The 15632-nt window shown below is 34.2% G+C and overlaps 1 protein-coding gene across 2 annotated transcripts in view; it reads right to left on the reverse strand.

The window, feature by feature from the left end:
- LOC126837856 (uncharacterized) overlaps nucleotides 1-13810 on the reverse strand; it is a 50272-nt gene extending 36462 nt beyond the window's left edge. Inside the window, exon 1 of one of the 2 annotated variants that reach the window (XM_050571805.1) lies at nucleotides 13462-13810. The gene's annotated coding sequence lies outside the window, so the exon portion shown is untranslated. The remainder of the gene's footprint in view (nucleotides 1-13461) is intronic. The other variant, XM_050571806.1, reaches the window with a different exon arrangement.
- Nucleotides 13811-15632: the final 1822 nt, after the last annotated feature.

Raw genomic sequence — 15632 nt, forward strand, 5'->3', positions numbered from 1 at the left:
ACCGAGTTAATCACAGTTCCGGTTACTTGGAGTGACAAACGGGTTCGCTTCTATTACACGTTCGCCGTGATTGCGCTATTAATCTTTCTCGGATAATTACAGGTATTATTTTAATCTTTGGAATTACAACAGTTTTGGGCGAATTCCCGGTTGGTGTTGGTCAATTTAAACGCCGAAGAAAAATACAACGTCAACATAACATAATGATAGTTATAAATTATAATTATTGTCAACTGTTATTGACAAAATGTTTATCATCTTTATAGGCATTCTTATTATGAATCAATGTCGTGTCGTGCATAACATCAACAATCATCTGCGCAATTAATAATGGGTATTTAAAAATAAATTAACTTGTATTGTTATTAAATAAATAAATCAACAATAATTGTTGATTACATTCTATTCTCAATCGGTTGTCTATAATTTAACATATTAAATCTACAATGGATATTTTGAAATAAACAAAGAAGTGAACTATAAACCGGATATATGTAAAAGTTCAAAAAGATCTAGTTTGTATAAACTGGCATAGAATTAATTCAATTAATACTTGTTTATTTCCGAATGCCACTATGTAATACCTAAATTAATTAATTGTTTTTATTCATTTTCCTCTGTATAGTTCATTTTTAATTTATTTTGAAAACGTTCACTACAAGCACTGTTTTGCCTTTTGCAAGGCGTATTATATTGTGATGTTTATATTTTTAATGTAAACATTTATGTTGTAGACCTTTAAAACACGATATAGACAAATTACAATAATAATCAGTCAATTTAATGAAATTCTTATTACTAAATACTTACTGAAAATAATATTTTAATTTATAAATAGTAAAATTTAACTCCGAATATTACTAAATTAATAAATACTTGTTTTGGCGTTTGATAGAAATTGTGTTCAATAAAGCGCGATTTTTATTGGATATATAGACTTATATTAAGTATTATACATTTGTTATAGCACACACGGATTTTCATCGGTAAGACTTGCACGGTAGCATTGACCTACCGGAAACAGTCGATAGCTGTTATTGCCTGAAGCGTGAGTTTTCGACAGAATGATTGTTAACGCTATTATGCATTGGTGAGTATAATACATATGGTTGTATAATATGGCTTGACTTTTGGTTCAATACATACACAAATACTTTGTTTCCATAATAGACCAATATTATTGTAACTATCTTACAAAAGAGAACAATAGAAACAGTCTGTTAAATAACGGGGCTAAGTTGAATATTTTTTTTAAAAACAAAAATGATATAAAACTATAAATGATACGGTGACACGGAGAAAAAACTTAAGATAATGACTTTGACCTCTAAACATGGAGCTCCGTCTGTGGTTTTATGACCGACTAATGTTATTGCTCTGTGTGCACATTTGTTTAAAGTACATTGCACTATATACCTTCAGTGTTGTTTTGAAATAAAAAAAATCAAACTGTACCATTGCTTTTGTTTTACATTAATGTGTGGTAATTAATTAGATTGTATACGGACTATACACAGCTGTCATCAATAATACAATACATAATTTATAAAGGTTTGTGTTTATCACTTTACTTAGATAAAAAAAATATTTGGATGCTAAAATCTAAGATGTCACTGTCAATGTCACTTTTTGGTAGAAATTATTTAGACTATTAAACATATTAAAAAAACGTTATATTGTTTCCAAAAAATTGACAAACATTGAATAAGTTATTTAGTTTTATAAAAAATGAACACAGAACTTATAAAAAGTTAACTTTAAAGCTTTGTTTTACACAATTTCCAAAAATGTGTAAAAAAAAAAAAACACAGTTAATTTAAGACGGCTTGAATGATGCAGGCCAATTTTTTGTTAGATATGACAGCAACACGCTTCTAAACGTCGAATCATGTTTTCAACAATAGTTATGAGATTTCTTCATAATTAGAGATGTTATTACTTAAAAGTCGACCTATTAGTCAGCAAAATAAATCATGCCTATAATTATATCGATATTAAGTGATGCTGGCGTTAATAACAGTATGGAGGTTTACATAGGCATTTGGTAGAATGTAGAAAACGCAAAAACACTTTAGTAAACTTCTAAAAATACTTGATCATCGTACACGGTTTTCACTTACTTCTTAATTTAATTTAAAACTTAAGCCATCTTATAATTCCAACATTATTTGCTTTTCGAAATTAGAGTTAAATGATTGACCTAAAAAAATGGACAAGACACACTTATTAACATATTTATATATATATATATTAAATGTTCGCAAACAGTTCTGATTATTAAACTTTTATTTTAATACATTTGCCGTTTTATAAATAATTAACATATTATTATTCTGTCTTGCCCATATCATATTATTAAACGTATTTTAATGGATTATGAAAATACGTTGACAGCTATTAACTTAAGTAACAACGCTTGTTTAACGTTTATAAAATATAATTTATTTTGCAACAGTTTATTGAATACAGTCATAAATATTTTTCTGTTAGTGAAGGTATCAAAACAAGTCTGTATTATTTGAATTGTTTTAGAAATATGTATTTTAACGGAAAACTAACATTTATACAAATTATACAACGTTACCGTTTCTCTTAATCTGTTGAAAATTGTTTCACTGAACTAGTATTAAATTGGATGATTGGATACTCGTGATGCATTTACGTTCAATGTCGACATTTTCATTCGAAGACAGTTATAATATTTTAATCTTGAGAAGCGGAACATTGTAGATAGGTAATACGCCACGACGAGTACACTTCAGTAATATCAATTGTTGTATATATCAATTCCCTATCCCCTAAGGACAAAAATAATGAAGTATATATTCGCCTTGAACGTTATTTGCATGAAATAAACATTATTGTTTGTAGGTAAATATTTTACCACTCCATCCGTGTTGGAATTATGTATTTTTGCTAGATTTGTGTTTATTATATGCGTCGGCTCCTTTGGCCAAATCGATTATGTGATTTCTCGAAAAACATGTGCATCACTATCATTCAATATTTTATTGTTATTATATCCTCCAGCAGCCGACCAACTTGGCCATCGACCGTGACATTAATGGTATTAACAAACACATTCGTATGGCACGTGTATATTCAACAATATTATAATACACCGATTACTATTAAATATGTAGTGTAAAAAATGTTAACAGTTTGTCTTAGTTGCCGGACAGCACAACACATGCTGGGTAGGATTATTATAACTTATATTTTGTAACTTTATGTTGCGTGGGCTAAACGTAGGTATGTTTTTTTTTTTTTACCTTTTTTGCCCGTTATCACGTGCAAATACCTCTCAAAGTGTGCACTGTATACTGATAATAATAACAACATTATTATGATTGCTAAGTACTAACAGCTACCGGACCAGCATGGGGTCGAACTACTCGCGGTACTGATGAAATAGACCGGTGGCAGACAACAGAGGCGAATTGGATTTCTAACGACAACAATGTAAGGTACCCGTTCTTGCGATATACAAGAAGGTGTACTGCAGGTGGCGGCCACTTGGTCTACACAAGGTCATTGCGCCGCTTTATTTTCGCACATTTTATTTAAAACGTTCGTATAATAATATTATAATTATTATTATCATTGAACACACTACATACGCGGTAGCGTCTATAGCGAGGCATCGCGATAATCGACAATAGCGTACGCAGAAGTCGAACAATTGTTATTATACAAACACAATAGCATTGCAAATCGATAAGACTTTTGAGCTGGCTTGTTTTTATATTATTTGTCGGTACTCGTGAATTCTATAACTCAATACAGAATCTATACAACAATATCAGTATTATGGTCTCGAGGTTGCAGCCTAGGTATTGCCGTGTCTGTCTTTATAAGTATACAACGTGGTGTGTTTGTGTGTGTGTGTGTGTGTAGGCGTCATTCGAATCGGTCCAATGCACTTTGGACCATCGTGACCGCACTCACTCCTATCGTCCAAAAACCTAATTATGGTTCACTCTAAACTATCACGGATGTCTCAATTGTGTTACAGTTGAGCATTTGAACACTAAATGCAACGAGTTAGCGTATACATACATAACCTGACTGCGAGCACATGGTACAATTTAAATTACAACAGATTATTGTTATTTTATATATATATATTCACCTTGAATAGACTTTAGTACAATAAAACAGTTCAATATTAACAGGTACACGTTACGAAGAGGGGGGAAAAGTGAATAAAATAAAAATAAAACGTTTGATTTTTAGGATGAAAATTGGCATATTTATCAATTATCAGTAAGGGAAAAAAATACATTTAATCAAATATTGAACGTCAAAAAAACTTACTTCAAGTGGAAAAATCTGATATTTATAAAATCTGTTTGATACTTGTTTTTACATATTTTTCATTAAATAATTGATTTATATTAGTGTTTATGCTGGTTATGTGTTAACGCATTGCAAACATATGAAATTTTAATTTGCAACAAGACTCAGATTTATTACACTTACTACTATTTTTATAAAACCATGTTTGTGCATAAAAAGTGGTATGGTTTTTAAGGAAACAAAGTGCCCAAACGGTAAGTCAACTAAGGACAAAGAACAGGTAAAAAAGTCTAAACGTGTTTTACTGGAGTTATTTTTCTTCGTAACCCTGACTTCACGTGGGAAGCTTTTAACCGACACCGTGGCGATATTTTAGACCGAAAAACCACGCTAAGACCTTGCTATGACCCGTGATTGAATTTGGGATCGCAAATGTGATCGATTTGATCGTTGAGTACTTGCATATGGTTCGACAAACTTATATTACATAAAAAATATATTAAGGTCAAAGAGATAATTTTCGACTGCAATGCGTCATGATTCATATAATACCCATAACAGAACACTGCGGTTTACGGTACACTGTTACTTGACACGAATATTTTTTAATTAAAATAATCCCCAAGTTTAATTTCAGAACACTGCAGTCAAGTCCAATCTGTTTTATGGCTATACAGATATAACAATAATATAAAATGTTGATTTCAAAAACAAAGCTTTTGTTTCGTGGTCGGCATTGGCTTAAGCCGTTCCTCCGGGAAGTAATTCTTAAAAAAAAAGCAGTAAAAAAATCGTTTAAACTGAACTCATCTTTATTCAATTAGTTATAAAACGACGTTGTTGGGATTAAATATTGTTAGGTACACTTTATTATTGCACTCTAAAACGGTTCGTCATTTAAATTAGATCGAATCCAATTTATATACGTTTAAAATTCTTCCTACATAGGTAGTTTGATGTACATAGTTGATTAATTGTTTTATTGATATTTACTTTTGAAATTTAAATGGGAACGTATATATATTTAATTAACTTTTTAAAATTTAGAGCAGGAGGATAGTAGCGTGTAGTATTATTTTTAACTGCGCGCATTACTCTATCGCACTCTACATACCGCTCAATTTTTTAAATTTACTAACTTTTAAAGTAGTTGTCCCAAACTGGTTATCGACCAGTCAGCAAATTATTCTTAATTTAAAAAGTTAAATTAAACGTATACGTTTCCATTTATGTTTCTAAAGTTGACAGCGTTGTGGATAAAAAAAAAATAAACATTTGAATAATGTAAAATAACATTAACTAAAATGTTTCCAAAAAGAAAACTATAAAATTGCAATAATTTTAAAAGAAAGTGTCTTATCCTAAATGAATCACCCTATATAGCGTTTATCCATAACTACTTACGTTTTTTTTTTCGGAATCGAATAAAAGCTACTGTTATTTTTTCACAACCAAGCCACTTTTTTTTATAAACTAATAGTAGACATTACTCTAAAGACGATCGACTGTGCTAGTCTAGTAGGCATCCTGATAGCAAACAACCCTATTTCACGAGGAAAACGAGAATTGATTGACATGTGGTTTTATTTAAGGTTTTATTATTTTTTTTAACAAATCTAAAACATGTTTTTCTGTAACGGGGTACCCGTCCTTGCTCGTAGCGGTGTCATTGCCGTTTTGGATACGCATAATTAAATTTACTGTACTCGGATGACATTCATTAAACGTGCTCCATTTGCCGTTTAAACACCGTTATATTATTATGACTAGTCTATGTACGCATATACACGTAGGTTGGACACTTGGACCGATCCGTTTAAGTTTGTGGTTTCAAACGTACGGATGAGTAGGCGTTTGGTAGGTAAAACCTATATATATATATATATATTAAACGCTACAGCTATCAGTAAAAGATAACTGATGCGTTTGGTGGACACGAATGATCGAGTGTTCTTATACTCTGGTAAACGGGGTTAGGACAACCGCAGAGCTTATACTAAAATCCTAATGAGCGAATGTCGTAAAGCGTGAAAAATTCGACTCTAGTAAATCACAAAATCGTCGGTGTAGTGCGCAGTTGTCACAAGTGTAATTTTTGGAATTTCACAAATAAGACGTTTTAAAACACATGATGGCATATGATTCGCATTGATCGGCAAGAAAAATCGTCTTTAATGTATCGTGTACACAGTATGTACAAGAAGGCTATCGGCGTATAAAGTACACGCTGTTCGATTTTTCAAATAAAATACACCCATCACGATATCTATCACACGTGTTACCTTTGTTTTAGAAAAAATTAAATGGAGAAAGACACGAGAACAATCGAGTGTTGTGAAATATTCGGGTAACTGATTTAGTAATAATGTGATCAAAGCTCGGCGTATAAGCACACGAGCGTACATGTGTGTTTGTCGAGAGTTGCAAAATCCGACAATCTAGTTGACATTAAAATCGAACGATAAATTAATAATTAAACTATGCGCGCCGCCTCCAACGTTACCTTTGCGCAGTTGACGTGAACCACGGGTCATGCGTTGGATAATAAATGACAAGAAGAATCGGTTTGCGTTTGGCGGAGATATCCCCGGTAAGTGTAACTCTGACTTGTATACGTCCAATTTTGTTTTGACAAACGGCTGTGTCGAGTAATTATGCTTTAATCTTGCATCAGACGTTCGTAGAATGTAATTTCTGTATTAGTCCAAAGACAAACGCGATATTTTATTTTTGCCAGAATTAATTTAAGTTACACAATGAAGTAAGTGTTGAACAACAATAGGTAACAACACCGTACTGACCAAACGGACGAACGTACAAGAAAGAATAAAATTCTTTTGGTCGGCAACTATGCACAGTAAAGGACTCTGTGCAGGTACACAATGAATTGATTCTTTGAGACTTTTCAAGGAAGTGATTCTTATTATACCGCCGATTCTATTAAACATCACGTGAAAGAACTTCCTTACAATTGTTTTATTAGAGCCACACACGAAAAAAAAAATAGAGAAGTTTTAAATCAATATAATAATAATAGAGAGTCCGGCCGACAATTATTAAATCCTAATTAAACGCAGACGTTTCCTGGTCACATTTGATAAGGTCGTTCCGAGCTATGGCGAGCCGGACGGCCGTTATTAAGTGCAGTGTACGATTTTCCTGGTTTCGAAGTAGATGCAATACAGCTGATAATTATATTGAAACCAACATGCGTGTGCTTATATTTGGTCAGAAGTCACGGATGAAAGGTCAACGTTCCGCGCGTATTGTGACCCTTTCATTAATATACAGTGACTGTTATCATAAAAACCACACACACACATGCATTATCCACACACATAGCTAATAGACGTGCAGGTACGCTTAGGCGTTAACCCGTCAACGCTTTGGCCAAGCCAGCCTTAGAGTTTTTGTTACGTGAAATGTAAATGTTATATTATTATTCTTATTTGATCAACGCGTGAACGGGGCGTAATAAGTTTTTGACGGATACAATAATGATACAATATAAAAAACGTCGACGGACACACTGACCTAGTTTTCAAGGTCTCCTGGAACATTTTTGTCGTATACGATATTGAAACACCTTAATGCGTCAAAAACAGTATAAGTGCTTGATTATAAATTTCGTGTATGTGTTGAGTACTTTATTTGAGGACGATGAGGTCCAGGGTACCGGAATTGATAAATAGTGTGGCACGTGACGACGAGCACTTTAAAAACATTGGGTGTCTCTCACTTTACAACTTGTTTTGATTCCTTATTTTTTTTTTTCAACACTGCCCATATAGTCTGCTTTCTGCTCCGACTATTAAACAACGAAAAACGCGCCTGACGCTATTTGGAAGTCGGAGACCATTAAATAAGGAAACCAATTATTATTTGGCTAAATGGATTGTAAGGTTTACACGGGCACAAACTCCCTACACAGGGAGCAAACGATTTACAAATATTTAAACGAGGCCTATAACATTGATGAGTCACCGAACGATAAAGGTGAAATTGCACACACCCTTCGTACGTTGTTTGCCCAAGTAATTGACTATGGTAAATCGCGTTAGCGTATAAGTCAAGCTAATTTAAAACTTTGTTAATTGAACTGAACTGCTTGCGAGTAAACAATGGTGTCAAAGCAGAGTAGGCTATAATATAATAATCATCCGATCTCATATTACACTTAAGTACACGCATGAGTGTGTTGTGTCTGTGTTATTAATAGGTATAGAGTACACGAAGAGATACGCTTAGCCGACAAAACGTTGAACGAGTCGAAGAAGTCTAGTCTCGCGATGGTGATTTACTCCAATGCTACGGCACACAATAATGAAAGATCTCATTATTGTATTTTTGTTTTATTGTAATGCCATTGCGTCTTGCGAAAATAATAACAATAATAATAAAGAATAAAAACAAATTTCGGACTCATGTGATGAACCTAGATGTTGCTGAGGTCGTTAACGTCAATGACGAATCGCAAACATAGGATGACTCACCGGTCCATTGAAATAGCGTTGAAGATCGTCCCAATGGTTCTCATACTACTGTGGGTAACCCCAACGAGAAGAACTTTAACGCGTTGTCTGTACACCACAGCAACGACAAGTCATCGTAGATCATAATCGGCATATATAGGTAGGAAGATCGGAGGCGGACTTGCGGTGTCTGTGTCGCTGGTAAAGTTTGTTTTTTTTGTCACCCTTTGCTGCCGTTTGAGAAATTAATAGGATTACCATTTCCAAAGCCATCTAGTAGCTCAGTCAACCGACGAGTTCGTCGGAATCGCAATACGGTCGATCGTTGTGTTTTCATGCTTTCTGATTTTTGACAAAACTAAATTGCTGACAAAACCGACATTATACAACTATTGACGAGCCCGTAGATTTGAAAGTACACGGATCTCCTTTCTCGTCTGGCAATCAGAGTTTACAGAATATGGTGTAGTCTTTCCTATAACCATCTCATGTTCTTAATAAGCTTTTAATTGGTTCTGAAATCGCATGACAGATGTTGAGTTGGTAACGTAAAACCTTAAACCATTTTCCTACGCGCTGAAAACAAGATAAAAACTAGCCACGCTTTAGCGTTCCTTTATTCCATAACTATAGAACGTGGTCATGGTTTATTAGCAATAACGATTGTCTTGTAGGTTTTTTGAAACGGTTCTACTCGGTTAGGTAAGAGCTATACAAAAAAATTAGCCGAAAATCCTTTTCGTCCTTGTCAAAAAAAAAAAAAAATAATAATCTATAGTTTTCACAAATGCGTTGAATAGTATTAATACACTTAAGTGGAGAAAAGCGTTATACCTATTTGACAGTTCAGGGTTAACGAGACGTCCTTCGATTTTCGTCATCTGTATTTTTACAACCTCCGAGATTAGGTCACCAAATGACGCATAATTGTTTTTCTTTTTTTTTTGTGTGTGTGTGTGTGTGTGTGTATGTGTAAATAATAAAACGGATCATTGGAGACACCCGAAGTTACACAGTCGTATAACGCATGATTGAAATGGTCTCGTTTTGAGTAGTTTGAAAATAACTTTGGAAGTTCATATCCGACGGCGCGGCGTCGACGATCAAAACAATATGTTTGTCAAACTCTACGAGGTGTTTTCGTATAATCGTTAAAAAAGTATCCTTTAATAATTACTGCACTTCAACGAAACGGTATTCTAATTAAATCTCAGCCGTACGACGTAGGAACACCGCGGATTTTGTGGTTTTAAACTACTCGGTAATGATCTGATTTCCCTGACGAGTATCAAGTCTGTTTACTTGCGATCAACGGTAAAGCTTCGAGCGAGATTGACAGTCAAGAGAGAGAGAGAGAGATAAAAGAGAATTTGAACTGCAGCATTCGTATTGTATCTGTGTAGATATACCGTTTATGTTGGCGGTCGACACATTCCATATGCATACAAGAGACATGTCTTGCAGACTCGTTTTATCCGTTCTCGTTTTTGCCCGGTTTGCTTCGGATTGAAATCGCTGCTGCTTTGAGCTGATGAAATCATAAATCGTTTTTCTAAAACCACAGTCCCTTCGCGCCGATGGGTTTTTTTCTTTCAAAACAGCGCAACACAATACACGGTTTTTTTGTACGGTTACGCAGTTTTCCGTTTTGTCTGACTCCGCAGCAATTCCGGTGCCAAAGCCACAATCGTCAACGGAGACGGATGCACGTATATTGTATTTTTCTATGGTCAAAAGCGAGAGAGTGAAAATGAAAGAGAGAGGGAGAGAGAGAAGAAAGGGTGGATAAACCAGTAGAAATATTAAATAAATAAATAAAAACCGTGACAAAGGAATATTAAAAATAAAGTGTGTGCGTTACGCAAGTTTTTGTATGAACATCAACCTACACTTTTGCTGGGACTCGCGTGAGCGCTGGAAATACCACTTCCGAAATGTAAGCGGCGTGGGTACTGTATCTCAACAATGGATGCTGAAAAAAAATATATTATTATCGAAATAATAATAACACTCTGAACAATTGGAAGAGCAACTCGGGTTTTTTTATTTATAATTTATAGAAAAATATCGCATACGACCAGATGTTTCGCATGTTTTGTTATTGATGAATCAATGTTATAATATATTAATGTCATTATTGTACATTTATTGTAATAGATCTGTAACGTTGGCCTACAAAACAAAACCAAAAACCACGACCAAAGATACTGGATTCGTGCAGCTAAAAGGTAATGAACACGGTAATTATGGCGTGGAAGAAACAATTAGAGGAAATCGACGAAAATCCTTTGTCCTTTTACAATCTAATTTTTTTTTTTTTTTATCGGAGATAGCGGTAAGTGTTTAGCGATAAACAGTAAATTATTACGAGTTTACGTTATTTATCCGTGACCAATAGTTTTTTCCTCCTAGAAAAACGCTCTAAGCAATCCCCTTTTTTTTTTGTTTTGTATAAAAAAGGACTAAACCTGACCCGAATCGATTCAAGATGTATCTTGATTACAAAAAAAAGGCTGAGATTGTACAGGTTTTTTTTAAGCAGACTTATTTCATAAACTGCCAATATAGTAGTGACTACTAGCTTTACGCCGTCGAGCTTGATAAAATAGCATCTCAAACGTATATTCGACTAATGGAATCGATGGATTATTTTAACCACAACACGGTCAGTATCATCGTGTGGTCGGGCGTACGCAATAGCCGCGAGATGATTAATTCCAGCAGCAGATCACACACGTCTAAACAGGTTGACTGCATAGTATTGCTCACGGGATTCCGAGACGTTTGAGTCATGCAGTTTTGTACTCCAGAAGAATATTAAGAATCGATCGTATATTCTGATTTCAGATGCGACAATCGAGTTTCTTTTAAACCGATTAATTCGCATTTAAATGTCTCGTTAGTCGTTACGGCTCTATCAGTCTGGCCAAAGCAGATGGTCTTAAATTACTTGATTTGCAATAAATTATCAAAAGATTGTTAACAAGTTTAAGTTAGAATATGTCTTAGTAATGAAATGGAATTTATTCATTGAGATTGTCCCATTGTTACCTTTTTATATTTTAAAGATTGTAAGTAATTAATACTTTGATCCGTTAAACTTCATACTGCTAATATCTTAAACGTTTCAATTATTAATAGAGTTAATCGTTTTTTATTGTACTGTATTAATGGGATCATACGACATGTATGGTAGGTAACAATGCCTTAAATTTAAATTTAAGACCACGGTTAAACAAATAAATATATTATAATAAACGTTTGTTTCTAATTTGGTATAAACAAGCTCATTAAGTTAAATACTAAACCAATGAGTAATGGTCGAGATGAATAATATAGATACATTATTATTCAGTGACGAATAGTTTTAACCGCCAAAAACTAGATGTGGTATAGGTAGCCCACACGCTTAACACTGTTAGTACGTTTAACACTGTATGATAAATATTATTTTAGAATTTATCAACGTCTAATGGTAATCAATTTTTTCAAAAAAAACCGTTTTATCAACACTTTCTGAATTTATGTACAAACGTGTGTAGAAACTCTGAATCTCTTTGTGTGAGAAACGCGTTAAAATTTATCAATATTTGGCTTCGTATAAACACCCCGGTATAAATTAATTTTAATGAAATATTATTTTAATTCTAATGCTGGATTGCTTTATCGTTGGTTAAGTGTTTAATGTATCAATAGACATTTAGTGGCCTGAGTTTGGTCCATTCGCAATTTTAATGAACCGTTAAATGTGTCAGTTTTGGATGCAAGTCGGCATGGACCTAACTGTACTTTAGTTATTATCTATTTACTATTTTACAGTGGTAGCCTATAAAAAATAATTTAAAAAGTTGTATTGTTCTGTTTAATTTAATTGATCAACTGAATACATACTTATTTGAAATTCCCATTTCTACAGTATCGAGAGAAATAACATAACTGATATTTTAGTTTAAATAAAAGTAAATTGTTTTCTTTCGAAATCAAAATGTTTTTTATAGGAACATAAATGTATATTTTATCTACACCCGCGATTACACAAAAAATAATTAAAACCATGTCCGGTTAGCTCCGGAAACTACTCGAGTCATCTTTTCCCGTATCGTTTAATATGTAATTACAATATATGTATGCATACAGACAGGCAGATATTCAATTTTTTTCGACCAACAAATCCTCCCTAAGCCGTTAAGTCGCGTTTTCGCCGGAAGAATACCGTTTTCGACAGTTGGGTAGATTGGACAGCGCGTCTACACCGCTATAAAGCGTTCTGTGGGCGAACATACCCACATATAAAATACCCGTACAAATCTTCAGAGGGATTTCCCCCCGTCTCCCGTTTTCGGTAGCCGTGCATTTATACCCAAAACTGTTTCATAGACGTCTGATCCTGTCACGAGGACTATATATTGTATTCACGTTACAGTACTATACATTTCAGGGTGTATAAATAATATTGTGTTTGGACAAAAGGGGATAAGTCAAAATTCATAGAAGTTGGGGCCGTTTCGCCGACATAGACGTGACATCCGCGTAGTCCATCTAGATGTTATATGTACATCACTGATTGGCGAAAAGAGAAGTTGTTTAAGGCACATGCGTTAGATTTGTACGGCCAAAAGAAAACATTAAAAATTTTACATAATCCGTCCCCTTTTGTCCACACTGTTCTTTGTCGGCGGAGTTCGCTTACCGTTTTTCGGGCGTCACGCGGCGTTTTTCCTTCTGCAAAGTTCTTTTCCGCCGGAGTTCCTCGAGCAACAGGTACTAATATTATTATTATTATTATTATTATTAAGAAAAACTAGTACTTCTCGCGAGCGCACGGATTGTGTTTGAACATAACACGCGCAGTATGTCCGTAACGACGTGCGGACTACCGGCTGGTAGGAAAATTAGCAAAAATATTAACAAACAAACGGTTCGGCCGATTCCTCCAAACTTAAGGCTCGATTCGATCACGTGCGTTCGCCCTACGCTTGTTTCACGCGTTTGCCGGCCGGTCCGGTCGAACGTATTTCGCGTACTGGCCCAAGTCTGTGCGCTGCGCCGCGACAATCTTCGCCCAGAGAGTTCACCGTCCCCACCGACACAACGTTATGCTTGCCTCTGTCCGATCACCGCACACACACACACACACACGCACACGCCATACAATGCAATCACAACGTGTATATTATTATCATTATTATTATTATTATTATTATCATCATCATTACACCGTAGGTCCGTATTGTTGGGACGTGTATACAGGGCGGCCCGACGACGACAGCCGACGCCGGTCGGGTCCTGAGGTCCGTGGATATCCGTGGCCGCCTGTATACACTCGGTGCACCGGCAACAGCTCAGACACCCACTGCTCGGTCCGGTCGCGGGTCTCTCCTAAAATGGTCAACGCCGTACGATCAACATGCGCTCGCACATAAATACATAATAATAATAATAATAATAATAATAATAATATATAATATAAATATACATACATACACTTACACACGCCGTCGCATAAAGCACAGAATATACAATATTCACGCTTGCATACTCGTTTCTATAGTAAATGTTGCGTCTCGCACCCAAGCCGATCGCACTTACTATAATTTGTATTTATTCGTTGTCTGGTGTAAGACAAATGGCTTCTTTAAATTACAACGTAAAAAAATAACTTAAAATTAATTATGTTAAAACTACATGGAAATAGAATACATTAATAGAAAACAATGTTTGATTATAATATCAGACAGAAATAAGTTAATAGAGAATCAGGTTTAGTGTCAAAGGCTACATTACCTAATCCAATTAAATGGTTTTGCATAGAAAAACGACTCTTAAGAATAGGTATTTTAGAAAGACGCCCAGTGCTTTTAATCTGAAAACTTACTATATCTAAATTTATATACTATAATTACTGTTGACTAGTTGTTAATATTTGTCTTATTACTTATACTATTTGATCAAAGCAAGCTGAGTAAGTGTTTTAAAAACTAGTTTAAGTTAAAATAATTTTTAAATAAAAAGTGAATGGTTACTTTTAAGAACGTTTGTCTAATTAACCTAAAAATAGGATTTTTAAACTATTATTAATATAAATACAAATATTATACATTTTTGTACTGTTTTTTTTTTGTGAGATTTCGGGGTTTTTATTCTAATAGACTTGGAGTTTAAAAACTATTAAGTATACCCTTATTTTAAATTAAAATATTTACACCAAACAAATTACCTACCTAACATTCATATAATACCTAATGATTCTAACGTTTGTGTTCTGTATATTAGGTAATTGTAATTTTTTTTTAATATTCGTACTGTGTAGGGACTTTAATGAACTTTAAATTGCTCTTATTCCTAACTAATATGTATTGTATAGAACACGGTAAACATGATTCACAATAATACAAATTAATATTTGACAAAAATATAATCGGTTCTTAATCTGTATTTATTTTTTCTACATATTTTAGCAATTTTTTTACATGTCGACGATGGATGATATTGGTGCCATGTGTTTGGATAACATCTAAAGAGTGTTATTTACAATGTAACCATACATTTTCCTTATTATGTCATGTTGAGTGGGCTGTTTGAATAATAACTCGTGTCCTATAAGTAGAAGTACGATTATTTCGTTGGATATATGATTTATGAAGCTATTACAATACATGCGCGATGTTCTTCATAATCCGCCGCCGAACAAGAATTGTGTTGTTGGCGATGGACTTCTCAGGGATATCATCCATCGTTGTTCATCACTCATCAGTAAGCGCATTATATTTTTACGTTGTACAAACTTTTTTCATGACCCACCTAATACGGGTGATTATTTGCTGTCGCTGAGCCGATAAACTAGCGTCTTTTGTCTCATCT

The sequence above is a fragment of the Adelges cooleyi genome, unplaced genomic scaffold (genome assembly GCF_023614345.1).
Source record: "Adelges cooleyi isolate 19-005CV unplaced genomic scaffold, UGA_ACOO_1.1 ACOO_flye_CR_arks_rails_tigmint_CR_PRNA_30, whole genome shotgun sequence".
NCBI lineage: Eukaryota > Metazoa > Arthropoda > Insecta > Hemiptera > Adelgidae > Adelges > Adelges cooleyi.